The 27,606-nt window shown below is 37.8% G+C and overlaps 1 pseudogene across 1 annotated transcript; it reads right to left on the reverse strand.

The window, feature by feature from the left end:
- Nucleotides 1-15,694: 15,694 nt before the first annotated feature.
- On the reverse strand, nucleotides 15,695-20,605 carry LOC137727338 (uncharacterized; annotated as a pseudogene). The gene is made up of 2 exons (XR_015951807.1): nucleotides 19,854-20,605; nucleotides 15,695-16,022 (listed from the first exon to the last, which is right to left on the reverse strand). The product of XR_015951807.1 is annotated as an uncharacterized LOC137727338 (transcript).
- Nucleotides 20,606-27,606: the final 7,001 nt, after the last annotated feature.

The raw sequence follows: 27,606 nt of genomic DNA on the forward strand, positions 1-27,606 counted from the left end.
TGGAACCCGAAGCCAGTGAGCTCCCAAAAGGTCTTGTGCTATATGGAGGTGGGCATGTACATATAAGGCACATCATCGCCTCTCCGTTGGTCGATGTGGGATGTTACAATCCACCCCGCTTAGGGGCCAGACATCCTCGTCGGCACACTCGCACCACATGGCAGAGTGGCTTTGATACCATTCTGTCACATCCCAGACCAACTCTGCCGTAGCACGATATTGTCCGCTTTGGGCTCCGACGACACCCTCACAGTTTTGTTTCTGGGAACTCACACAAGAACTTCCCAGTTGGTCACCCATCATGGGATTGCTCTCGCCCGAACTCACTTAACTTCGGAGTTCCGATGGAACATCCCCTCAATATTTACATTCTCTTTTTCCTAAAGATTGACTCACACCAATACTCCCCTCAAGTTGGTGCATAGATGTCACAAATGCCCACTTGATAAGTGAGTCACTAAAATTCCTACTATGCACGGCTTGAGTAAGAATATCCGCAAGTTGCTCTTTCGAGTTTATAAACGGTATTGACACAATCTTCTTCTCAAGCCTTTCTTTAATAAATTGCCGATCAACCTCAACATGCTTCGTTCTGTCATGTTGTACTGGATTCTCTGCCATTTCCCTCGCCGACTTATTATCACAATACAATTTCATCGCCTCTTTTGCTTGAACCTAAGATCCCAAGAACTCATATACTCCATGCGCCATGCCTCTATTTTTGGCTTCTATAAAAGATCATGACACCACCTTTTGTTTCTTACTTCTCCAAGTAACTAAATTTCCTCCAACGAACGTAAAATACCCAGACGTAGAATGCCTATCAGTCACATCACCTGCCCAATCAGCATCACTAAGCCCCTCAATCCCCATATGATCGTGATGTTCATACAAAATTATCTCTCCCAGAGCAGACTTTAAATACGCTAAAATCTGCATCACCGCAGCCAAATGATCCACACTTGGTGAGTGCATAAATTGACTCACCATACTCATTGCATAGGCAATATATGGACGAGTGTGGGCCAAATAAATTAATCTCCCTACCAGTCTTTGATATATGCCTTTGTCAACCAGATTCTGATCTGGATAAATTCCTAAGTGATGTTTCTCCACAATAGGAGTATCCACAGGTTTATACCCAAGCAAACTTGTTTCCTTTAATAAATCTAGAACATTTTACGTTGAGATAAGAAAATACCTTTGGACGAGCGAGCAACTTCGACTATAAGAAAATACTTTAAATCTTCCAAATTCTTCATCTCAGACTTGGTAGCAAGGTTGTTGTTCACCCCCCCCCCCCCCCCCCCCACAATTTTACAATCTCAGCTGAATCATCACCTGTTATTATCATATCATCCACATAAATAATCAAGGTTGTCACTTTACTATTTCTCTATTTCACAAAAAACATGTGATCGGAATGACTTTGATAATATCTGTCATGCATGAGGTGACTGCTTAAGTTTATAGAGTGACTTTTGCAATCAACACTCTCGGGTTTTCCTTCCGGCATCATATGCATGAAGAAAAACATTCTTTACATCAAACTATTTCAATGGCTAATCCAAATTTGCAACTAATGAGATAAGAAAACGTACCGCATTTATCTTGGCTACTGGAGAAAAAGTTTCCTAATAATCAACACCATACATTTGAGTATATCCTTTTGCTACCAACCTTGCTTTGTACCTATCAATTGATTAGTCAGCCTTGTATTTAATTGTAAAAACCCATTGACATCCAACTGGTTTTTTTCCTTTTGGTAGTTCCATTACTTTCCATGTATTATTCTTCTGTAATGCCATCATTTTTTCATTCATTAGTTCAACCCATTTTGGATCCTTCAAAGCTTCCTCTACTTGGATTGGTAATTGACTCCATATTATTCACCCATGCTTGACATTTAGGTGCAAGATTTTTGCATGACACATAATTGGCTATTAGATACTTCACTTTTCCTTCTGGAGAAAACTTGTCAGGAGGTATACCATGATTTTGCCTTAGTGGCAACTTATATTACTTACAACATTATTTGGCTTAGATACATGTGGTACTTACTTCAAGGAGATTCAAAAAAGACGTATTGGATGGCACTATCAAGCTAGAGAGAAGGGTGATGTAGGCTTAGCAAGAGTATGCATATTCTTGGTTGTACTAGGTTTGGTAGCAACCTACTATTGGGTTGTTCTATCTTCGACAGAAGTTGGCAAGAAACCAGCACACTCCTCGACAGGGCCTTGCCGATAGTCTGCAACATTCTCGATAGATAGCAACTGAAAGCCTGTAGTAGTATCGATAGGAGCTGGCCAAGACACTGCTGCACCAGTTTGATTGTTTTCTTCAACGCCCTATCCCCCTGAAGCACAAATCACGTCTTCTTGTACATCTAACCAACCAAAATCACCAAGAACACCACGAGTGTTCTCCCCTAGTGATCTAAATGTGATGGTAATGGAGTATAAAAATATTCGGATTCCGAAAAAGTAACATCCATCATCACATACATATGTCGAGTTTCGGAATGGTAGCATTTTTACCCTTTCTGTTGTGATGTAAAACCAACAAAGACACATTGAAGGGCGCACAAATTCTGTTTACTATGATGAATCTTGTGAATATGAACATAAGCCACACACCCAAAGACCTGATGAGTAAAAGTATTGGTAGATACAACGGGAACATGTTCAATCAACACTTGGAGAGGTGTACGAAATTCCACAACCCGAGATGGTATGCGATTAATCACATAATTCGTATAGGTATAGATGCACTAATAAGTAATACGTGAGTGGTTTCCAAAATATGACGGTTCTTTCTCTCAGCACCCATTTTGTTGCAAGGTATGAGGCTATGTTGTTTCATGGAGAATTCCTTCATCCCGAAGAAAACCAACAACTCAAAATTAATATATTCACCTCCATTGTCATAGTGGAGAACTTTAATAACGAAGGAATATTGTTTTGTAATCATCTGAAAGAAAGACCCAAACACCATACTAACATCACTTTTATTTTTCAACACATATATCCAAGCCATACGGATGCAATCATCAATGAATGTAACAAACCATCTAATTTTGGAAAGAGTAGTAACAGGAGAAAGCCCTCATACATCTGAATGCACAAGATCAAACATAAACAATCTTTTAATCATACTAGGAGAGAACAAAACACAATGGCTCTTTGTCTTAGCAAGAATACACATTTCACAATGTAAGTCTGATTCTTTTATTTCATGAAATAAACTAGGCAACATACGCCTTAAATAACCAAACAATGCATGTCCTAATTAACGATGCAATAACCAAAGTTCTTGCATATTACTGGTATGAGATGCTCGAACTGCATTAGCTCTGCCAGGAACGACGTCATCCACATAATACAACCCCTCTCTCTTAGTGCTACGCCCAATTATCTCCTTGGTTTGAATATCTCAAAGTAAACAAAAGGGTGGATACATAAGTACAACACGATTCAATTGCTCAGTAACATGAGGTATAGATAATGAATGATGAGACAACGATGGAACAAGTAAGCAGTGGTGAAGAGAAATAGACAGTGTGAGGTCCACAGTGCCAGCCTTAGTAACCTAGGCAGTGGTGCCATTAGCCATTGCTATACACTTTCGATAAGTTGTTGTCATAGATGTAAACAAATTTTTACTGAATGCATTATGATTTTTTGCCTCAGAGTCCAGAATCCAACCTGTATGATGCTCAGTGTTGGAGGCTAAAAAAACATATCCCATAATACCTGCATTGGACGATGATTCACTAGGATTAGTCCTAGTCAACAAGGTTTGACTCGGATCTCCAGGGGTGGGCACGGTCTCCTTAGTACTAGGTGCAGCAACAGTTATAGATGCACAGCTCCCACTTGCTCCATTAACGTCTCACTCCTTTGCACGCATTTTTGTCTTCAATTCGGGGAACCATTCAGGAACTCTATACTTTTGAAAACAGGTAACTTTAGTATGATGGGTTTGACCGCAGAAAGTATGCATCAAATCATCTTTATTTTTTTGGGTAAAAGGATGAGAAGTTGTCGATGAAGATGAGACATATGGCCGGCCAACAGAGGGTAGCCGTGACACCATGGCTACCTATATTACTTCCTCCCATCATGGTAGCATAGCGTTGTGTTTCATGCCTAACAACATAAAACACCTCATCAACAGATGGTAAGAGTTGAGTTCTCAAAATATTACTACGTACCTTATCAAATATGTCATTAAGTCCCGCTACGAAAGCATAAACATGGTCCAATTGGATTTCTTCTCGAAGCATTTTCAAGTCAATAGCACACTCCATCTTGATTGGTCTTCTTTGATACAGTTTTTGCTAGACAACTTTGAGATCGGCGTAGTACACGCCAATAACACACCCTTCTTGACGAGGTCGAAACTACTTTGCCTTTAACTCATAAATCTAAGAGATATCAGAACCATCATAATACGTTCGACCAACCTTTTCCCATACTTCCTTAGTGAGACGAAGATGGATGAAAAAACGCATGATGGTAGGATCCATGGAATTAATCAACCATCTTCTCACAATTGCATTCCCAGTTTCCCATGTTTCATACTTAACACTATCTTCCTTGGGTTCCTTGATATTTCCTGTCACAAATCCCTTTACCACACCCAGCAATATGCATCTCTCATACTTTAGATCAATGGATAGTTTGATCCATTGAGTTTTACGATATCTGTACGCTTGAAGCATCTTTCTGTATCACTACGGGACTCAAAACTAAATTGTTGGTTGTTGCACGTGAACCACCCTCCAACTTCAGCCTTGAGCTTTCTTCAATATTTGCCATCACAACAACGCAGCCAAGCACGCAGCACAACAACACAATCCCACTGCTTTGGCTCCTGCAGAAACGCAGCAAGGAACAAAAAACTACGAGTTTTGAATACAGCAACAACAGCACGATTAAAAAATTGTTTCTCTGGTTTAGGGTTACAACTAGGCTTGGATGCCAAATAGAAATATACGGCTTAATTTTCATGTATTGCATAACTTTGTATATAGGTACATACAATCCTTGTTCTCTAAGGAAACAATAAAGGACACAAATATATCCTTCCTAATAAATGACTCTAATATTTACACAATATTTACATTCCTTTTTTCTTAAAGATTGACTCACGCCAGTTTGCAAGTGGCAGCTTCCCTCGAGCAAAAAAAATATATATGAGCATTGTTGACCTAAATATAGGTGAAGGTCATTAGTTTGATTTGGAACGTTTTGGTGCTATTTTCATTCATGGTGGTGGTGCCAGTAATTCCTCCATTTCACCCCAATTCCAAAACGTGTTTTAAAAATGTTTTGTACACATATCAAGCTAGTTCATTTTTCAAGCTTAGGGTTTAATGCTTATTATATTGGCGCCTTGGCGGTGGTGTTAAATTAATTCACAAGGGAGAGATCCACTAATTTGTCCCAGTAGAGTTCTATTTAGTTTGGTGAAACATAGGATTATATAGTTTTGTTCCTTAGAATTAAATATGCCTCCACATTTTTTTATATAGGGAATGGAATCTCATCATTTTTTTTTTTTTAATACAAGCTCATATGTTTCCTTCTCCTTTCAGGATGTCACTGATATTGTTTACTTACTAAGTTTGACATAAAAAAAATGGGACATTCACATTCACAGACACTGAATATTATATATATTTCGATTCCCATTCCAACAACCATGTGCAGAGGAAGGCAGTAGAGCAAGCAATGAAATTAGTGCATAACCCAAGTTTCGATTCTTGAGAAGAGATGGTTTGAAACTTTGACTTCCAAGCCACTTGGATCATCTCTCTATGGAGCTAGGGTTCTTCAATTTCCGAGTTTTAAGAACTTATATTCGTTTATTTAACACTAAGCACATCTTAATTTCTAATTCTACCGTCTACCTCATGTTTGGGAAGCTAAAAAAACATGCACCTTGATCATTTATCAACAATTTTCTCAAAAATGAAACTACTGTCACTTATAAGTTTATACCTATCTAGAATTCATGAAGTTTTGGTATATCATCAGTTAATCTTCAACACTCTAATTAACCGTAGAATCTTGACATATTTACTTGGGTCTCTCACACTCTGATTGACTTTGATAAAATATGGAATTTCATCCTGCAAGAGAGCAGGGTTTAGGGAGGTGTCCTCAATTTGGATGGCAAGTCGAGCACTTCAATATGATAGAATTAAATAGGTACGTGGGAATTTGTCAATGTGATAAGATTTACTTTAGAAAAATATAATATATATTTTTATATAAAGTAATAAAATATAAAAATAAAAAAATCTAAGGTAGTGTCGGCAAAGGAACCTTCTTCCCCTTCTTGTTGGAGAAAATAAATGGAGTCGAATCTATGGTAGTGTGTACCAATGCAAATCTGCACTGCAATGCCCCAATAAATGTATGCAAATAAGTGTTGATACTCTCTCCATTTCTCTATTGGAGAGACTTTTGAGTCATTCTTTATTGTTAGAAAAATCTAATATCTCATCACCCCTACAAAGACATTTATTGGGCAATCGCGTGCATGCGTAAATATTGCCTGGTCCACAGGACATTGATTTAGGGTGACATTGGAGTAATTTGGGTAAAGAAAGTATTAGATTCCCAAATTTTATTCAATTTGAAAATTAGAAAGAAAAAAAAAAACATTTACAATATTAGTCTATTGACAAGAAATGCTAGGATGAGTTGCTTTCGCTCTAACGAAATTCAGATTACATACTGTCGCTTCTCTAAGAATGCCTTGAATGCAGAGTATCTCAAGTGCATAAATAAATGCTCCTAATCACTTGAGAAACACATACAACGTTATACGAGGAATGATACAATTAGCAAAATACATAATGTATGCATTGACACATATGAGAATGCCTTGAAATGCATCCAGAGTACCTCTAAGTGGATAGATATGTCACATCCTGACCTGAACTCCACCACATACTGGGCTCGACTTCGCCGTAGCAGGCTATTATTCATTTTGGGCCTCGGCCACGCCCTCACGATTTTGTTTCTGGGAACTCACACGAGAACTTCTCAATAGTGGGTCACCCATCATGGGATTGCTCTTAGTCGAATTCGCTTAACTTCGGAGTTCCGATGGAACTTGAAGCCAGTGAGCTCCCAAAAGGTCTTGTGCTATATGGAGGTTTGCATGTACATATAAGGCACATCATCGCCTCTCCGTTGGTCGATGTGGGATGTTACAATCTACCCCCCTTAGGGGCCAGACATCCTCGTCGGCACACTCGCACCACATGGCAGAGTGGCTTTGATACCATTCTGTCACATCCCAGACCGACTCTGCCGTAGCACGATATTGTCCGCTTTGGGCTCCGACGACACCCTCACAGTTTTGTTTCTGGGAACTCACACAAGAACTTCCCAGTTGATCACCCATCATGGGATTGCTCTCGCCCGAACTCGCTTAACTTCGGAGTTCCGATAGAACCCGAAGCCAGTGAGCTCTCAAAATGCCTCGTACTATATGGAAGTAGGTATGTACATATAAGGCACATCACCGCCTCTCCGTTGGTCGATGTGGGATGTTACAAGATAAATGTTCTTAATCACTTGAGTTATAACTTTCACGTTAGAAACTTGCTATATATGATATCTACTTATTAAGTGATGAACTATAGAGAAATTCTTAGATGTTTCTAACACCACATCATCGTGTATCCAAGCACTAGAAAATTTGACATGTGTTATATTATGGATGCTAATTAAAATTGTTTTACAGCTGCCACTTCCTACTACGGTCTAGTGGTATTCCTCTTCACTTGTAAATGAGAGGTTTTTGGTTCGATTCTCGCCAAAAATGAGTTCGAACCATATTATTGCTAGCCCATTAGATCATCCCCAATGGGAGCTTTATCCTCCTTGAGGCTATCACATTTGTTAGCTCTAACAAAATATTTCATCCCAATGGGCCGGAAAATGGAGCTACATACACCAAATGGGTTAGCAACTTCAATCCTTGGGTAGTAAAAAGTTAGGCTACATCAAGCCCAAAAAAGGAGGGGGACCCACACCCAATTGAGGGTCCAATCTTGTTTTTTGTTTGTTTTTAATTTAGAAATGGGTGAGCCCATTTGTAATTCCAAAACATGATTTCAAGGTTTTATTTTTCAACCATTTAGGATTTTAAGGGTTTATTTTCAACCATTTGTGTTTGATTAAGAAAACATATACAAACAACGACTATTTTTTGTGTGATTGATTAGAAAAAAAATGTAGTACTTTGTGCTTAATTTTGTAGATTGAAAAATTCACAAAAAAGTGATGAAATTTAACATTGGTAGTTTAGAGACCTAAACCGAAAATATAAACAAATAACATAACTAAATTGTGATAAGATTATCCAATCCAATGGTTGTTATGAAATGAAATTTTGTTTGATTTCGGAGAATGTGTCAATCAGAGAACTAAACCAACGGATGAGATTGAGATAAGATAATCAAATCCAATGGTTGTTATGAAATGAAATCTTATCTTGTCTGATTTCATAGAAACAAACCAACGGATGACATTGAGACAAGAGAGCCTACAACAGTGCATAAGTGATGAAATCTAACTTTATCAAAATTTGAATTTTTTTTAGGTTAAAAAGTTCATAAATTAAAATTTAAGATAACACGTCAAAAAATCAAGTTAAGAAAAGTTAAAACAAAAATAAATTTATCGCATAATCAAATTACTACATGAATAAAATATATAGCCTCATATAGAGCCCATTATTGGGAGATTTTTTTTTTTAGAGCCTCAAAGATTCTTCGGAGCTCTAATTGGGCTATATCCACCACTTTCTAGCCCCATATAGAGCCCCTCATTGGGGATGCTCTTATAAGGCTAAGCTCACCTCTTACTTGGTCTAGATTATATCGTTTGTTAAAAAAAAAAAAATTGTTTTACATAAAAAAAAAAATTATTTTCCATTTTTATCCTCTCAAATATATAAAAATAAATAAAAATTGAAAACTCAATAAGGAAATTGAAGTATATCCAGCAACCCCCTTTTGTCACTGCCCACCGCCACCTCATTTTCTGCCACAGCTACCGCACCTCTCTTTTGTCCATGAACGTTAATCTATGATACAAAACTAAGTTCTGCACTATTTTGGGAGGAGACCCTAGCAATTGATTGAATCAGATATATACTGTTAGGATACTAAGTTGGGTTATCCAAATTAATGAGATATGTGTATGTTCTGTTAGGTAATGGAACCCTATTAGATGATTGACACTTGTCATGAGATGGGATGATTTAGTTAGTTGGGTGGTTACTGTCTAGAAACTTACCTTGCAAGTCTGAGATAGATATATAGCAGACTAATTGTGCAAAGGAGGTTATGATATGAAAAAGTATGTTGTGAACAGTTATATAGCAGGCTTATGTGTGTCATGCGTTGAGGTTAGAACAAGGTTCTTATTATTGGTATCAGCCAATTCTACGATCCCACGTTTCCCTTGCGTATGCCGAGGGCAACCACTCGAGCCACAAAGATGGATGCTCGCGTCACCGCCCTTGAAGCTTCGAACTCCAGAATCGAAGAATCGGTTCAGAATCTGACAGCCCAAATGACCAAATTCATGGCATCAATCGATACTTGTCTCTCGTTGGTGGAATCTCGGTCGGTTTCCATGGAAGAGCAAGGCCGCGATCGTACCAATCGTGTGGGTCCGTCTGAATTGGGGGGAAATCCCATGGATTCGGAGGAAACCTTCAGCGATCAGAATCTTGATCCCAATCTGCAATTCCAGCGTCAAGATACTAGATTCTGTCATCAAGATTATCAATTCCAGTTTCGCCAGCCACCAATCAAGCTCGATTTTCCAAGATTTGGTGAAGGTGATGATCCCTTAGCTTGGGTGCATAAGGCGGAACATTTCTTCGAATATTTCTCGGTCGCCGACGATCGCAAGGTTCAATTGGCATCTTTTCATTTTGATCGAGAAGCCCTTCAGTGGTTTCAATGGCGGAATTGTATCAAGAACTTTCCTCGTTGGCCTGATTTTGTTAAGGTTTTCTGTCGTGAGTTCGGGCCATCGGAGTTTGAGGATTTTTCTGAAGCTTTGATTCAATTGCGACAGACGGGGTTAGTTCGAGATTACATTGCAGAGTTTAGGCGTTTGGCAAATCGAACCCATGAGATTGCTCCGTCGATGCTTAAAAGCTGTTTCATTGGGGGATTGAGACCGGAGCTCCGTCACGATGTCAAGCTTCTACGACCATTGGACGTTTATGAGGCGCAGGCTATTGCCTTACAACTCGATGCTAAGCTTGCTGATTCCAAGATCCGATCTTTTTCGAAGACTCCAAATTTCTCTTAGCATAATTCGATGGGCAGTAAGGTTACTCCAGGTCTTACGGATCCAGGTAACCCCAATTCCTCTGTTACTTTTCCTAAACCAAACATTGTGAAGAAGATGACTTTTGAGGAAATTAGGGAACAACGGAAAAAGGGTCTTTGCGATTATTGTCCTGTCAAATGGTTTAGAGGGCATGTTTGCCAAAGTCAACAACTCTTACTACTTGATTTGTCTGATAGATCTGAGGAGGTTCTTGATGAGGATCCTGTGTTAGATGAGGGTGATGAGTTATCGAATGCTCGTATTACTGCCTGTGCTGTGTATGGTGTCTCTGCTCCTGATAATATTCAAACTATGAAGGTCCTAGGGTCTATTAAACATTGCCCTGCAGTGATTCTTTTCGATTCGGGAAGTTCTCATAATTTCATCAACTCTGCCCTCGCCAAGAAGATGGGTTGGAGAGTCGACCCTCTTATGAAGTTTGATGAGATAATTGCCAATGGTGGTACAATTACCAGTATGGGGTGTTGTTCTCAGGTTAGAATTAGTATCCAAGACTACGAATATATCTCGGATTTGTATGTTTTGCAATTGGGTGGTTGTGATGTTGTCTTGGGTGCTCAATGGTTGCGAACCTTGGGACCCATTCTCTGGGATTTTGAGAAATTGAAGATGGAATTCACCTTAGGCCAACGACACTATTGTTTGTATAGCTCTCCTCTTCCTGCGCCAAGTTCCGTATCAGTGTGTCAAATGGAACGATTACTCAGTCAAAGGTCTTTTGGGGTTGTTTTATTCCTTCTTGATCCGAATACAACAGTAGCAGTGGTTGGAGATCTCTAGGATAGTCAACAAGCAGGGTTGCAGGAATTGCTTTCTCAGTTTGACTCTATCTTCCAAACACCTACTACTTTACCTCCTTCAAGATCCCATGACCATCAAATTCCACTTTTGGAGGGCAGTAAACCACCTAGTGCAAGACCTTATCGTTACAGTCCTATACAAAAATCTGAAATTGAGAAATGTGTTCAAGAGCTATTGGATTCCGGGTTTATCCGTGCTAGTAACAGTCCATTTTCCTCTCCTGTTTTGTTGGTTCGGAAAAAAGACAGCAATTGGAGGATGTGTATGGATTACCGGGCTTTGAATTTGTTGACGATCAAAGATAAGTATCCGATTCCTTTAATTGATGAATTGTTAGATGAACTCTTTGGGGCTCAATTTTTTTCTAAGCTCGATCTCAGAGCAGGATATCATCAAATCCGAGTTATCCTGATGATATTGCCACAACAGCCTTCCGTACTCACAGTGGCCACTATCAGTTCCTGGTAATGCCCTTCGGCCTCACTAACGCTCCAGCAACTTTTCAAAGTCTCATGAATGAGATTTTCCGGCCCTTTTTACGTCACTTTGTTCTGGTTTTTTTTTACGATATCTTAGTTTACAGTTCTACTTGGGAGGAACACTTGCGACATCTCAGTACAGTTTTTCACGTGCTACAGCAGCATAAATTGTTTGTAAAGAAATCGAAATGTGATTTTGGTAAAACACAGATTGAGTATTTGGGTCATGTGGTATTACAGCGGATCCTTCCAAGCTCCGGGTCATTCAAGATTGGTCTTTACCTGGAACCATTAAAGCCTTGCGTGGATTTTTGGGTTTAACTGGGTATTACCGCAAGTTTATACCAGGTTATGGCAGAATTTGTGGCCCACTAACTGCCTTAACAAAGAAGGATGCCTTCCATTGGAATTCCGACGCTACGGTTGCTTTCAATCAGCTTAAAGATGTGATGTTATCTCCACAAGTTCTGGCTCTTCCAGATTTTTCGTAGCCATTTGTGATTGAAACAGATGCATCTAACACGGGCATTGGGGCTGTTCTACAACAAGAAGGCCGCCCTATAGCTTTTACAAGTAAAGCCCTTGATCCTCGGTCTCAAGCTATGTCGGCATATGAAAGGGAGATGCTTGCAATCGTCCATGCTATTAAGAAATGGCAAACTTATCTTCAAGGCAGCCACTTTGTTATCCGCACAGACCATCATAGTTTGAAATTCTTTCTGCAAAATCGGGCTCATACTCCATTCCAACAAAAATGGATTTCTAAACTCTTGGGCTTTGATTATGAAATCCAGTACAAACAAGGCACTGAAAATCAAGTTGCGGATGCTTTGTCTCGACTACATTCGGAGGCTCAGTTATGTGCTATTTCCTATCCCTATATGGGTTGGTTAGACGACTTGAGGCGGCACTTGGAACAAGAGCCTTGGATTATTTCAAAACTCAAGGACCCCTCGGTGTTGACTAGTGTTGCGGCTACATCTTCCTCTTCCTTCCATTTTGATAATGGGTTCCTTAAGCATAAGGGCAGAATTGTGTTGAGTCCAACGACCAATTGGAGGGATAAGGTGTTTCATGAACATCACAGTACCTTGATGGCGGGACATTCCGGGTTTCTTAAGACTTACAAGCGACTCTCTCGCTCTTTCTATTGGCATGGCATGAAGACTGATATTCGACGGATGGTTGCTGACTGTCAGGTGTGTCAACAAAACAAATACGAAACCTTGGCTTCACCAGGCCTCTTGAATCCCCTGCCAATTCCTCAAACTGTGTGGACTGATATTTCCATGGATTTTATTGTTGGGTTGCCGCCTTGCAAAGGGAAGACGGTTATTTTTGTAGTTGTTGATCGGTTCTCTAAATACGCCCATTTTGTGGCACTGTCACATCCATACACGGCCCATTCCGTTGCTCAGGTTTTTGTGGACCACATAATCAAGCTCCATGGAATGCCTGCCACGATCGTTAGTGACCGAGATCCGGTGTTCCTAAGTGCATTTTGGAAAGAGTTCTTTGCATTACAAGGGTCTAAACTCTGTTTGAGCTCGAGGTATCACCCCCAGTCTGATGGGCAAACTGAGGTAATCAACCGTTGTCTGGAAACATATCTGCGTTGTTTTTGCAGCCTTCAACCAAAGAAATGGCTCCAATGGTTATCATGGGCTGAATGGAGTTACAACACTTCTTATCACTCTTCTTCGAAGCTCACACCATATGAAATTGTGTATGGCCAACTTCCTCCTGCAATTCCAACGTATGAGTCTGGCACCACCAAATTGGACATGGTCGATCGCTGTTTACAAACCCGCTCGCAGATTTTATCTCAACTCAAATCTAATTTGGAAGCTGCTCAGGTCCGAATGAAGCAACAGGTGGATAAACATCGTACTGACCGTTCTTTTGAAGTAGGTGACATGGTATACCTCCGGCTTGTTCCTTATCAACATCAGTCTTTGGCTAGTCATCCATTTCATAAGCTCCAACCAAAATTTTATGGACCTTTTGAGGTATTGGAGAAGATTGGATCAGTAGCCTATAAGATCAGACTGCCAGTTCACTCCAAATTACATCCTGTCTTTCATGTCTCATGCTTGAAGAAGCAATTGGGTGTGGGTGTGGCTCCTACTACTCCGCTCCCTGATGTCACGGATGATGGTTTGCTACCAGCAACCCCATTTGCCATTCTCCAGTCTCGTGTACTTACCAAGGACAATTCACAGATCCCTGAAGTTCTTGTTCATTGGAAGAATCATCGCAACGAGGATGCCACCTGGGAGCCGTATGACGATTTCAAGTGTCGATTCCCTTCTTTTCAACCTTGAGGACAAGGTCTGTTTCTATGGGCGGGGTAATGTTAGGATACTAAGTTGGGTTATCCAAATTAATGAGATATGTGTATGTTCTGTTAGGTAATGGAACCCTATTAGATGATTGACACTTGTCATGAGATGGGATGATTTAGTTAGTTGGGTGGTTACTGTCTAGAAACTTACCTTGCAAGTCTGAGATAGATATATAGCAGACTAATTGTGCAAAGGAGGTTATGATATGAAAAAGTATGTTGTGAACAGTTATATAGCAGGCTTATGTGTGTCATGCGTTGAGGTTAGAACAAGGTTCTTATTATATACTAAAACTCCTTGACTGCGATTCTGATTTTGATTTCCAGTTCTTGGTCCTCATTTATTCCAAGGTTTGAAAAAACGCGTGATATTATGCAAATCACGCGATATCTCGCGTTACGAAAAGGTTTTTTCTTGTGACGTAGCGCAAAAATATAATGAGATTTCTTGCGAAAAGATTTTTGCTAATGTTTAAGCAGTTAGTTATAAGGGTAAAGTTGTCAATTTATTAACAGAATTTTGACTGAAGGGGTTATATGAAAATGAATTAAAACCTAAATGAATATTCGTGTAGTGTCTCAAACGTGAGAGAATTTTGTGAAAACTCAATAAATTCAGGAGATGTTAGCGTAATTAACTCAGACTTTCTACTAACAATTAAAACAATCACTAAATTATGGTGCTAATGGGAGAGTTTGTTATCGATTTGGATTTGAATCATTTTGGAGACTACAAAAAAACACTACTTGAGAGCACTTTTGAACCCTAACTCTTAACAGCAAATCCATGTTTTAGTCCATTAATCCAGAAAGGCATAAAGCCTTCCGGCCCAGCACAAGGACACGAGCTCAGCTGAAGGCCCTTCTCATTTCTTCGAAAAGAAGTCCAAGTTTCATACATGGGACGTAGATCCATGATTCTCGGACTCGAGATCTAGCCTGAAATCGTAGCGCCCATGATCCTACCCGAGAGCCTCATTGTCCTAGGTTCGGTTGTGTAGCACCAAATACAACATTGGATTAATGCTTCCCTCCTCTAATCCTATATCATAATCGAATCCAATCAGTGTTTTCGGATTACAAAAGTACTTTCAATTTTTTTTACTTCTATTTCCTGCACTTCTATTGTTTATGAACATAATTACTTCCTACAAAAGGACTTCCAGTCAAGGCATTAATCTCTTAGGCTTTTGTTTGGTGTCTAATATTGGAAATGATTAGATAACTCTCTAGTACAATGTAACTTGAATAAAACAATAGATGCCAACTTCCAAATTGTGTCCAGGACTCCAAGTTAAGAGAGATTAGTTATGAGGACAACTTCTCCCCTCCAAATCTCCACAACAATAGTAGGTTTGGAAGAGTGAAGTTTTCTTCATGACTAATCTCTTCTACCTCCAACTTGAACAAAATTTGAAAGTTGACATCCACTTCTCTATTCAAGATACATTGTACTAGATAGTTATTCAATTCATTTCGATTCCAGATACCAAACGAGACGAACCGAATCATTATAATCTAACGACTAAAAGCTCTGCAATCTAAATAACATATCCCAAAGCACAATAGAATGTTTGACTAGAAATAACCAGTTAGCAAAAGTAAAGGATAAAGCATTGAAGAAAATATATGTATGTGTGTGTGTGTGTATGTTAAAACTGCTAATGATCTCAATACAAAACAAAAAACCCTCTCAATAGTGACATCAATACAAAGCTCCCCTCAAAAATCTCCCAAAGAATTCAACAGAATTGTAATGTGTATAGTTCAAATACAAGTGGTGATCAAGTCCCCATTCAAACCTGGGCTAACAATATTAATATATCAAAAGAAGAAGAAATAACCACGGATATGGTAGAAGAGATCAAATACAAAAAGAAGGCCTGCAGGCAGAGAGAGTGATCATCTCCTCATCTAAAGCATCAAGCTGAGGAGTGCCCACCCAAACACGAAGTTCCCTACCATCTTCTGCATCGACCACATCTTCTCAACTCCACTCTGCATATTAAATAAAATTAATTTTGTCAAAATTCATCAGACAAAATATCTAAAACGCGAGCATCCAACCTAATACCAATTGACAATAGGAGGGAGAGACACAAAATTACTTGGCAACTAAAGCAAAGCTTGCTTTTCTTTTTAACGTGGGACAACTATCGAAGATATAGTTAGTTAAATTGAACGTTTTATTAATCATCGCTCATGTGTGGTGGATCGTTTTTTGTCGTTCGTGCTAGTTAGATATACAATAAATTTAACAAACATAAAAAAAAAACCTGACAATCACCCAATTCAAAATGCAAAGATCAATACTGTTTGGTTAGTAATGAAAATGGTTTGAAAACTTTGAGTTTTAACGACAAGGACAAAATAAAAGATAAAAGATAAAATGAATACTATTAGGATTGACCTTTTAGTATTAAAAATGTGATTTTTCGTTAAAGTAAACAGTACGGTAGTTTTTTGTTAAAGTTCCTTTATTTTTTCCATGTCGAAAAAATTTGATTGTTGATGATTGAGTGGTTGTTGGTTGGGAATTCGAATGTCGAGAGAGTCGAGAAGGGGATGTGCCGCTCAACCACAACCACTGCCGAGACAGGGTGGAGACAAGGAGAGAGTTGAAAGGACGATTTCGGGTGGCGTTCCTCTTGGGCGGTGCAGTTGGCGGCGAGGAAGGGGGTGATGGAGCCGCGGAGGAGAGGTTGGTGATGGAGTCTAGGAGAGCTTGTAAATGCGGCTGGGTAGATAACGAAGAAAGAAGAGGGAGAAATAAAGGAAGGAAGAAGGGGAGATAAGGAAGATGCGGGCTAGGGGAAGGAATTGGGCTTCAAGTTCGGCTTTGGGCCTAATATTGTTAATGGTCTTGAAATTGAGCTTCAAAAATAAATACCCAACACAAATAAATAAATCAAATCAATATATATTCAATTCGATTCGGTTTGGTTCATTTCACTTCGATTTTGAATCATTGAAATGGAAACCGAACCAAAAAATTTTGATTTGGTTTGATTTTTTTTTAAATTCGATTTTTTTCGACTTCAATTCGGTATTCAATCCTTTTTCCTTTTTTTTTTTTTTTTCGAACCCACTCATAACCATCACACCTCAATTTAGAGATTATAGATGGGATTTTGAATTCGGGATTTGGGCGGATGAACGAAAAAAATTGAAGAGAAGGAAAAATTAGATGTGACATTCTGATCAATCTGGTCTTGTTCATTATTATAGCCTTGGGCATGGAGATGTTGTGGGTTAGTGTTGGGTTGGCCTTTGTTGGGGAGGAGATGAGAAGAATTAGGAGTCAGCAGCGGACGGATTAGCTCAGATTTTACCTCAACCCATTGGTCGATCAAGGGGTGTTGGTTTGACAATCATCCAAACCATTGCCAGGAAAATAGGTTGACCAAAAAAGAAACTCAAGTGGTAGATAATTGACATATGTGGACAGGTTGAGTTGTAATGTGTTGTTAATGTTGAAAACCAACTTCAACTGCTCCCTTCAACGGGTGGGCAGGTAATGCCCCATGTTTCAATTTTTAAGACTGTAAATCTGACCCGATCCAACTTATCACGATTTGGGTTGGTCGGTTTTGGCGGGTGACCCATGAAAAGTGTTCACCCATACCGAAGAATAACTTAGTTTAAGTGGAGAAGAAAGGTCAGAGGAAGAGGTTGAAGGCACTTTTACTTGTTGCCAATGACTGCGTGCAGTGGCTCACGGGGTTGAATCGGTGTATGTTTAGTGAATGCTGGTTTATGAGATTGAGAAAGCAGAGAAGGGGTGCGTGTTCATGAAGGATATCAATGGAAAAGATGAAACGTGAGGGGAAACAGGGCTGCAGGTCTACTGTCCCAATTATGATGTCTCGTTTATGTCTCATTCTTATTTGATTGACATGTGTCCATTCTAGTAACTCAAAACTAACATTGTTAACTTTTATTATATTAAAACAAAAAAACTAACATAAAATAAAAGATACGGAAACCCAAACCCAAAAATTCCTAAGTCACCATCTTTTTCCCCTCCTACTCCATCTTCACCACTGGAACCGTGATGACGATCTTTTCGCTTTCTAGTTTTGGGGCTTTCGCTTTCTTGGTTTTAACACTCTCTTCCCTAATTCTCTCATCTAAAACGAACCAATAAAATCTAGCAATGGCAAACCCTAATGTTTTCTTTGAAATGACGATCGAAAGCCAGCCGGTCGGCCGTATCGTGATGGAGCATTTCACTTACACCACCCCCTATACCACCAAGAAGTTTGGGGCTTTCTGCACTGGAGAGAAAGGCATCGGATGCCCCGACAAGACCATACACTACAAAGGATCTGCCTTCCAGTGTGGTATCCCCAGGCTCATGTGCTACGGAGGCAGTTTCTTCACCGGAAATAGCACCAGAGATGACTCGATCTACGATGCCAAGTTCGCTAACGAACACTAGATCCGAAATCTTGTCCATGGCCAACGCCGGTCCTAGAATGTAAAAAGATCAAAACCCCATCACCGCTCTAGTGGTGACGAGATAGTAAAAGGGGAAGGATTTGGATCCGCTTCGAACCTTAGTGTCTGGAGCCTCCTCATCCACAAATATAGGCCGCTGATTGGTGTCTAAGTCAAATTAAGGCCGTTGGTTGTGTGTGATGGCCAGGAATATGAATTAAAGGAGACCGTTAGATTCACTTTATGTGCCCCAAATTAATGGATGAGGAGGATCCGGACATTAAGGCTCGGAGCTGATCTAAATCCGAAGGGGAATATGATAGTGACACGGAATTTCTAGGTTTTTCATCTTTTATTTTATGTTTAGTTTTTTTTTTTATTTTAATATAGTAAAAGTTAACAGTGTTAGTTTTGAGTAATGGACACATGTCAATCAAATAGGAAGGAGACATAAACGAGACACCAAAATTAGGATAGCATATCCATAACTGGAAAACAAGGCTTTTTATGGTTTATTATTATTTTACAAAAAAGTAGAAGATTTAACAAAGTTAACCACTGTTAATTGAATAAAATAGGTTACGAGGCTGGGCAGAGAAAGGTTAGGCACAGTAGATCTGAACCCTGGCACTAAACCGTTGACTGGACTTGTGTTGCCATGTGGCAGCAACACATAGTCCTGTTAGAAACATTTAATGTCAAACTATCGGCTGATGTTAGAAAGATCCCACGATTTTTAAACAATACACCATTTGGATCATCAACTTGAGACATGTCAAATTTTATTTTTATAGTTAATGTGGCAAAATAATAATTTGTAAGTATCTTATTACAGTTGAAATATCAAATTAAAATGTTTTTTTAATTATTTATAAAATCAAGTAGGCGAAAATATGTGGTCTTAACATTAAAACAAAACAAAAAAAAAAAAAAAAAATGGAACATTGGTTTCAAATTTGGTGGTAACGTGAAGAATGTCAATTTATATAAAATTTGGCTTTACAATAAAAAAAAAAAAAAAAATCAGAAAACCACTTTTTTGTCAAAATAGTGCGCATGTAAGAGAGATTTTTCAATGTAACCGGCACACGAGGTGATACACCATGTGTCATTATATAAATTGTGGAATATATGTGTTAAAAAATTAATAAGTTAAAAAATAAGTTTTTTTACTATTTACATAAAAACAAGTGATGTATCATGCTTTTGAAATTTGAGATGCTTTTAAAAATTTCTCCGCACTTAGAATTTTAACTTTTGCTTTTTAAGATGCTTTGAGAAATGTAAACAAACTGGAATGGGACTGAACGCTCACATCCGTACGGCAGCGTACGTTAGAGAATGACCATTGTCTCTAAAATGGAAAGTAAATAGAAGCGCGAAAAGTACCTGATCATCTGAAGATGATGGTCCCGGAGCACCGGCCTCCAGGGTCGGCGTAGGAGCTCCGACTGGTGGCGCCGGTGGTCCTGGGGCCAGTGCGAGCGGAGAAGGCGCCAAGGCTGGAGATGTCACGGTGGGAGCTGGAGCTGGTACCTGAGCTGGCGGAGACGCAAGAGGGGCCGGTGGTGGTGTTGCTGGTGGCGGAGTGGCGGGTGGCGGAGTGGCTGGTGGTGGAGTTGCAGGTGGAGGAGTGGCGGGTGGGGGGGGTCGCTGGAGGTGGAGTTGCGGGTGGAGGAGAGCTGACTGGAGGCGGGATAGCCGGCGGGGGTGTAGAGACAGGGGGAGGAGTTGATGGAGGTGGAGACGTGGTAACTGGGGGCGGTGAGGTGGCAACGGGAGGTGGAGCTGACGTGGGAGGAGGGGTGGCGGCGGGAGGTGGAGTACTGGCGGGAGGAGAGGGTGGTGGCTGATTGTTGGGTGGCGGAGTTGTGGGTGTAGCGGGGGGAGCAGGAGTGGTGGTGGGTGAGGTGGCGGGGGGAGATTGGCCTCCGACACCGGCGAAGACAATGCAGATAAAACCTAGGAAGAACAGAGTCTTGCGATCCATATCTGACCTCTCTGTGTGATTAACAGAGAGAGAGAGAGAGAGAGTGAGTCGACTCGGTCGAGTTATGCAGTTTTGGGTTTAGAGTGAGAGAGACACAGGGCAATTGGAACTGGTTAAATAGGCCCTTCTCGTTATTAGCATGAGCAACTATTAGCTGGTTCGAGCCTCCGTTGGCTTAATTGTAACTTTAAGGGGGGGATTTATATCCACGCGGTGCTGCCAAACGCATCTGGACCGTTAGATCTGGGTGTTTTGGGTGCGTTTTACGTTTTTTACATTTTTCAGCCCTTACGGTTTCGGTTGGTTGAGGTAAAAACAGAGGCACTCATGTCTCGTGGTGTATAGGACCATACATGTTTGCTTAAATACTAATCTTCGTTTTGTTCATTTGCAATTGCAATACCACATGTGGCATATCATATGACAACTTATACATGTCTTTTATAAATGCATTATTGGGTGATTTAACATTTCTCAAAATTTCACTCTTTAAGTTTTCAACCAAATTTCCATCATGTCATTAGAGGACCATCGATATTGATATTTTTGTAAAATTTGTATTTAAAACTTTGGTAGCGACCCTAACTCCAACCTCCACCACCTCTCTTCACTAGTTGTGTATACACTATTTTTGTTCTATCTCTCTCTTCATGACTAATCGTGTAACGAGAAAGATAAAGAAATGAAGTATGGGCAATGAGAGTTTCTCTCCATGGACCTAGTTTTATGGAGATAGATTGAAGAAGATATGGTGGTTGTGATGTATCTTATGTATCAACAAGTGTGGTAGGATATCACAACTACTATATCATCTTCTTTTAAAATTTTATTTCTATTTTTTCAAAGAAGAATACTAGAGAGATCAAATTTTTTAAATCAACTTTGCAAACCAAATGATATGATTAGATTATTACTTAAATGTTGATTAACATGTTTATTTTTTATTACTGACACATCATTGGGTTTGCAAATATGATTTAAAATTTTGATCTTTCTAACATACCTTTTTTTAAAATAAGTACAATTGCTTTGTTGAATTTTGAGAATACTTTTTTGTTCATCGTGACTCTGGTTGGGTTTAGAATAATCTTCTAACTCACTCAAATTATACTCGTAACTCTACTGTAGACATTTTTGATTCACATATACGATCATCCTATACACTATTATCTCATTATTTACAAAATTCTTAAATGCTATACCCACATTTTCATTGGCAACTGATAAAAAGTGAGTTATTTGGTATGTTCCCACCATAGCATGCTATCACTTGAATAATAGAGTTGATCTCCATGTGATTGAATCATTGTTGTAGTGCATGGTGGATGGACACTAATAAGGTAGTTAGCCACTTAACCTTATGCATGATTACCGTTGAGGAGTATCAATGAACATTATGACGAGTGGGCCTGGACTTATTTTTTATTTGTGGTGTGATCCACACAAAATGAAAATATTTTTGTTCATTACCTTTAAGTGATGGTAATATTTATCATCTTATTTATGAAACTAGATCAATAAGTAGACACTATTCATGAAACAAAAACAAGAATTAGGCATTATTTCTAAAACTAAACCAATGGGTGGAAACTATTTATGAAATTGGACTATATACTATTTATGAAATTAGAGTAAGAACTAGATAATATTTATGAAACATGACCAAGAGTTAGACACCATTTATGAAAGTGGACCAATAACTAGACACTATTTATGAAACCGGACCAAGAAAGAGACACTATTCATAAAATTGTACCAATTACTATACATTATTTATGAAACTAAATCCAATAACTAGGCACTATTTATAAAACATGATCAAGAACTAGACACTAGTTATGAAAGTGCACAAAAAACTAGGCTCTATTTATGAAATTGGACCAACAAATAGTATAGTACCGTTCAGTTTCATAAATAGTGTACAGGTCCTGAGCGTCAATTTAAAAAAAAAAAAATTGTGTCATTTTCATTAAAATTTAAGTTTTTTTTTTGTCCTTTTTATTAAAATTTAAGGATTTTTCATTAAAATTTAATTTTTTTTTTATTAAATAAAGTTGTAGCATGATTTTTTGTTAAAATAAACTTAGTTCAAACTATTTTCATGAAAGTTCCTATAATAAATAAGATAATGAACGTTATTACACTTGAGAGTGGTGAGCACAAACACTTGTGATTTGTAGGCTAAGTATTTGGCAATTACATACGTGCTCAACGTCCAAATCATCAAGGTGCGGATCCTCAGGGCTACGATCTGTCACCCCGTGATCAGTGCCTTCAACTGCAATCTTACTACTACAGTCTACAACTAGCTGATTATTTTAGGCTTTTTATTTAAAATGACATTAAGATTTAGCATAACTCTTCAATGTGATTCTTGATGACAATGAAAATTGATGAAAGTGGGTTCTTTGAGTTTGTTCACGTGATCATTCACATGACAATTTAACGAGGATATTTAATAGATTTTTCACAAAAATGCCAAAATGATAGACGGTAGATAAGCTTAGAAACCACTTCTATCTATTTCATTGTCAGAGACTAAGGTGAAAAATTATGACAATCTCAGATACTGTTTTTGCCACACACAAAAAAACATTATTATTAAGAGAGTAATTATTTGAAAGTGAAACATTATGAAATAATAATACATATATCGATAAGTAAATGTGGCTGCGATGAATGTGCAAATCTAAAACATGTCTACACTCTACACACAAATTTGTATATAGTAGTAATTTTTGCTTTGCTATATGTAAGTACGTAAAATCCAAAGAGAAACCTCGTATTAATGGTTTGAAAAAGAGGCTTTTAATTTTTAGGGTTTAAATAAGATTATTTTTAGATTTTAAAATGAATGGTTTATTTTTATTTTTTATTTTTTATTTTTTTTATTTTTTTATTTTTAATCTAATCTAAGTCTCTATTCTTAAAACTTTCCATATTTAAGTAATTATAGCACGTTTATTCTTTATCAACTTACCATATCGAATTTATTCAAAATTCAAATTTTTATATTTAAAAAAGTTAACAACAGAAAATTTATATTTGAAAAAAAAAACATAGGTACAGAAGTATCAGTACGTAAGTTTCGGTCCAAATGTATCGGTACATATGTATCGGTATAAATGCATTGGTACATAAGTTTCGAAACGAATGTATCGTACATATATAAGTTTCGATATGAATGTATCGGTACGTAACTATAATATCTTAACATACATAGGTGCTTAAAATGCATATACATATATATAGAGAAATTCAAGTATAATGAAAAGTAAACAAGAATATATGTCTTTTCTTAGTATGGGAACTTAATTATAATTATCAATGATAAATAACATTTTTATTGTTTATAGGAATCAATATATAGCCTACACACAAAAAACTCAATACTTATTACAACGTAATTAATACTCGAAAATTACAATTAAATGGCAAGGACTATAGTTAATTTTTTATCTTAGACAAGATTTTATTCCAAAAGTAATCTTTTTCAAGGATTAGAATAGAATTTTCCGTTTGGAAAAAAAGGCTATGCTTTTCAAATATCATTATCTTGTTCACGTGTCTTAGATTTCGTTTGGTATTGGTTTTTTTTTTCTTTTTCTATTAACTGCCACTTGAATTTAAAGTTAAGCAATAAAAAGTGTTTGATAAATATAAATGATCCTGCTTATTTTAAAAGTAATGACCTCTAGACAGCAGCTTATAAAATTAAGCAACTAGTAGGTTGCTTTCATTAAAAGCAAAGTTATGCTTTTAATATTTTTAATTCTTGTAATACCCTTATTAGTTTTTAAATGACATGTTTGTCCTTCTATACATACTTTTTTCCTTGGAGAACAAAATGACGACCACCACCTACCATTAAAACCACTACCTTATACCACCACCGCCATTATCACCATTAAAATCATCACTATTAGCACCACCACAACCACTACCACCGCCCTTACCACCATCGTTCCATCTGCACTCCAACCACCACAACCCATTATTACCACAATACCCCACCACTACCGTTTCAATTACCACTGCTGCTCCCACCACCTGCAACTGGAACCATTAGTCTTACACCACCATTACTATCACCACAACTTCCACCGCCAACAATGCCACTACCATCACCGTTGCCGCTATCACCATTGTTACCTCTACACACCAACCACCACACCCTATTGTTGGCACTGTAACATACCCCACCATTGATGCTGCCATCACCACCATTGCCCATGCCACTACTATTGTCACCAATACTTCTACTACAATGTCCATTCTTGTCAATATATACAATTATATCACTTTTACATTAAAATTTACCAAACCCTTTTACACAGTTTTTTTTACTCACTACACTTTTAAAATTTCAATATATTAAATGCTCAATTGCTTTATTTTACAACTGATCCACTACAAGACCTTCAAAAAAAAAAAAAAAATGGAATGAAATCAATTTTTTTTAGGGAAAGAAATTTCATTAAAAATAATAATTAAAAAAAAACATAAACATGGCTCTTAGAACAACTCAAGTGACTACATATGTTATAAGAATATCACAACCCTGCAATTACAAATACATAAGAAACATAATACGATTCTTCAATCATGGAGGACTCTTAGTCCTAAACCTTAAACCCTAGTCATGAGGACTAAAACATTGCAAGCTTGAGAACTATCGTACATGCTCCACGAGAAAAGACTGTACCAATATCTGATGATTTTGCAATCATTGGCAAAGAAGCCTTGCAATGAGTTCCCCCTCCAACAAACGTCGAGTTTTCTTGTCATGGTTTTTTACTGAGCGCACAAACTATAAACACCACTACCTCATTTTTAAACACAATCACTGCTCTAGAATCCAAGATTAAACAAACCATGACCATGATCACAACAATAAAAACTTTCCCCATTAAAGCGAGAGATCGACCAACCACAAACTAAAGGCACTTCTTAATAGAGCAAGAGAGTGAATAAAACTAAAAACAAAGAGGAAAAAAGAAAGAGATCAAGAAGGATCAACGTCAAGGGCAGAAGTCGGCAGTTAGGATTTCTTTTTTTCTCTTGCTTTTCTCTAGCGGCAAAAGGAATGAGATCAATTTTATGGACTTTTCTTGATTTTTTGTGTGTATATACTTTAAAGCTAAAAAGGGAAATGGGGAAGAATTTGTTTCTTCCAAGATCAATTAATTTAGTGATATTTCTCACTTTTAATTGTTAGAGTGAAAGTTTTTCTCCATGCCTACTAATGTTTAGGGTCTTCACCCTAAAACATTCTAGGGCTTCCTCCATTGATAAGAAAGAAAAAAAATTACAAGACCAAACGAGACACATTACATTTTGATTGAAACAAGTCTAAACAAAATCATAAGCTTAATGAATAATGTTACACCAAAAACACTTATAAATAAATTTATTAATTTATTGTGTAGTGCTTTCTTTCTTCTATCGATGAGATAAGGAAAGATTTGAATATCAAACATTCTTCAACATTAAGACATATATTCCATCCATTTCATCCAGAACAAGTTAATTATTGTAGAAATTTTATTACTTTTTGACATTATTGTATTATATGCTTTTAATTTGTTATTGATTTACAATCTAACAACATAATATTTTAAAAGTTACAATAGAAGAACAATTGTCATAATCTGGTCTTTCTTAGTTTAGTCGTATATCTGATATTGTAGATTAGACTGCACGGCATGGGACCAGTAGTTGTGATTTTTGGTTGATGTTAACTTGGTACCCCCTCTTAGGTTGGCCATTTCTTTCCTTTCCAGTTTCCACAACTCAACAAAGCTCAGGTGCTCAGGTGTCGTCTCCTTCCCCGTTGGTTGAGCTCATTTTTTTAAGGTTTTTATTTTATTATTATTATTATTTTTAACTGGTTCAAAAGCGATAAACTGTATATAATATATTAACGTTGTTGTGCAGTGCATGCATGGTTATATAATTTACGAGACACAATATATAAGCATTATATATATATACACACATATATAAATACATACATACATACATACATACATACATACATATATATGTATATATGGAAGTGTCATGAAGAGGCATTATAAATTTCTATCTCCTTTTTCCCACTGCCATTTTGATATTCATTGCCAAAGGAATTGTGTTGCTTAATCATTAGATTGGTCCAGCATTATCTATGCTAGCTACAATGCTCCACAGGCTTGAGTAACAAGTTTGTATCATTCCACTTTTTTGGTGATTTGTTGATGGTATCAATTCATCAGTTTTGTTTCTTAAGGTTTAGCTAGGCTGGCAATGTTCTTTTCAAATCTAGTACAAAATGTGTGCTCATAGTAATTTTGTATGTGTTTCTCTGGATTGACATTACTTTTACGACCCTATAAGTTAGTTATAACGTCAATTACACAGTATTTTACCTAACTCATTTGTGACACGAGTTCAGCTCTCATCATTCTTACTTTTTGGAAAGAAAAAAATAGAAAAGCGCTTTGTCAAAAGTTCTATCTAATTCCTATATTAGAGCACTGTGGGAAATAAATTCCACACGACTTTAAAATATAGTTTTGTATCCCTAAAATAAGAAGAGACAAATGAGTAGTAATCACACTACTGTGACGTAAGCCAAAAATTTCCCTATGCCCAAGTTACACTTGTTGAATGAAAAAATATTGAGAATCAAAGTTTATATAGTGTAGGAACAGTTATCTCTCAAAGGTTGAAGGTGAAGATCTTTTATATTGTTTGAAATTGAATGTGATTATTGTGGAGACATAAATTAACCACATCAAATAAAGAACGACACGTGGATTATTGGCTCAATAAAACGATTTTATCCTTTACGTCGTGGACAAACCACACAAGACGTTAAGGGGCTAAGCATCTGCATGCTTCCCCACCATGTTTTGGGCCTTCGGGCTCATACACATTTCAAGGTGTCATTTGGGTCCACGATATCCCTACTCCTGCCACTGTGTCTTTCTCGGCTTAAGGGGGCAAGGTTGACTTTTCGGTGTCTCCTTGTGTGTCTTGCGCTCCAACTTGGCCTGACAAGTTTTTACCCAAATCATTAATTTGACATGAAATGACACAAAATAACAAGTTTCAGGTCAACTCATTAACGAGTTAGTCATTATTGGGTCACTCATTATGAACCCATTA

Source organism: Pyrus communis, chromosome 10 (genome assembly GCF_041283825.1).
Source record: "Pyrus communis isolate YQ-2024b chromosome 10, ASM4128382v1, whole genome shotgun sequence".
Classification (NCBI taxonomy): Eukaryota; Viridiplantae; Streptophyta; class Magnoliopsida; order Rosales; family Rosaceae; genus Pyrus; species Pyrus communis.